The 1,833-nt window shown below is 45.1% G+C and overlaps 1 protein-coding gene across 1 annotated transcript in view; it reads left to right on the top strand.

Annotated features, from left to right (window-relative positions):
• Positions 1-1,833, top strand: part of DYNC2H1 (dynein cytoplasmic 2 heavy chain 1) — a 427,915-nt gene that overhangs the window by 100,535 nt on the left and 325,547 nt on the right. The gene's annotated exons all lie outside the window — the stretch shown is intronic.

Raw genomic sequence — 1,833 nt, 5'->3', positions numbered from 1 at the left:
GCCGCCTCGGGTCAAAAGTTAGTTATGGGGCACACGTGCGTGCGGGACACACGTGTGCCTAACTCCTCTCCTTCCCGCTGCTGCTTCCCGAGTCTGTTGCGTAATATTTAAATAGGAGATGTCCATATGGCAAAATCAGTTCTATGTAGAGACACTCATTAGCCCTGTTTGCTAGATCCAAAAATCATACGCAATATAGCTATGTTCATACAATACTGTATTGGACTTATTAACTCTGTTGAGAAGCACTACCTGGTATCGTGTATGCAGTGCTGCAGAAACATGCAGGTATCGCTTGTACGGAACTAACACACAGAGAGCTAGCATGGAGTATTTCTGCATTACTGGTAATTTAAAAGTGTCACATTACTTTAAAATAGCACTGTCATCTCTTCAGGTTAAAATGTCATAATTCAAAGAAAAGAAAAGTAGGTTTTACCTGAAATACCCAAGTCTCATCCAGTATCTCTTAATACATTACTTAGTGTTTCATACAGTGCTTTAAAAATGGAAAGGGCTATAGAAAAGCTGAATATTATCAATGCTACTTCACCAACAGTAACATTTTATCTCACTATGGTCTGAGTGCAAAGAGCTGACCATGTTGGCTCTGATCAAGTATAGCATTGCCCACTAATTAAAAATAAATTTGGAACTTGTTGAGAACCACTACACCTTTATAGAGTCAAGGCAGCCCTCTTTAGACATAATGCATCCCTTGGAAAATGCTAACTCTTTAGTTTTCATTCATTTTTTGACTGTGGAAAAATAATATAGCAGTTTTGTTGTTGCAAAATACTTAGACCACAAAAGTAAGACCTGCAGGGTCCCAGAATGTTTTTAACACTACAGATTCTTATTTAGAATCTCTGGATTTATTTGAAGAATCATGTTTTCACCATGGTTGAGAATCACTGGCATAGACATGTCTGACTTAGCTTTACAGGAACTAGCTCAGCATCATAGAGTTCCATCTCCAGGGGTTGCCGTAAAGCCCCTGGAGACCAGAATGTTTTACTTTACCCTGCTCTATGGGCAATCTCTCCTTCTTGCCTAATGTGCCTGGGTGTTGTCATTAAAACGCAGGAGGCTGCCTTGGTCTTAATTAACAACCACCAACTGTCTGTGGTCCAAGCCTTATGGGCTAATTGTGTGGCTGTCTTCTGTCCTTAAACTACACCCCAAGCCTTGCAGATGTCATCCTCATCTATGTCCTCTATTTACAGACTCAGCCCCTCTCTGGGCATTCAGACCACAGGTCTCTCACTCAGCCCCCTTCTCTGGGCCTCAGACTCCTCAGTCTCTTAGTCAGCCCCTCCCTTGGCTGCCAGACTCCTCAGTCACCCACACAACTCCTTCTCTGGGCTGCCAGATCCCTTCATCTCACTCAGCCCCACTCTGGGCTGCCAGATCGCTCTGTCCACCCTTCTTTGGGTTGCCAAGCCTCTTTGGTCTGTCACCAGTCTCTCTTCTGGGTCTTCAGTTCCCTGTTTTCACGTTCCCCCAGCTACTCTGGCTGCTGGATCTTTCTGGTCCCACTCTTTCCTGCTTCCTCTTCTGTTAGAGTATGATCCCTTAGCTTTCCTCTCCACAGGGTAACTCACAAGGCAGTGAGAACGGAGGCTTTTGGGCACTCCATCTTCACCTTTCTTTGGGGTGGACCATGTGGCATTTCGTGGTGGTGGCTGCACCATGGTAACCAGCCCCAGGAGGGTGCAGTTTCAGGTTTTTCATAGATTTTAAAGATTTCACAGACATTAGGGCTGGAAGGGACCTCGGGAGATCATCGAGTCCAGCCCCCTGCCCAAAGGGTAGGAAGTCAGCTGGGGTCAT

This window comes from Crocodylus porosus, unplaced genomic scaffold (genome assembly GCF_001723895.1).
Source record: "Crocodylus porosus isolate Cpor-Errol unplaced genomic scaffold, CroPor_comp1, whole genome shotgun sequence".
Taxonomy (NCBI): Eukaryota; Metazoa; Chordata; order Crocodylia; family Crocodylidae; genus Crocodylus; species Crocodylus porosus.
Note: the sequence above shows the minus strand (reverse complement) of the source record. Positions and strands in the feature narration are given on the sequence as shown.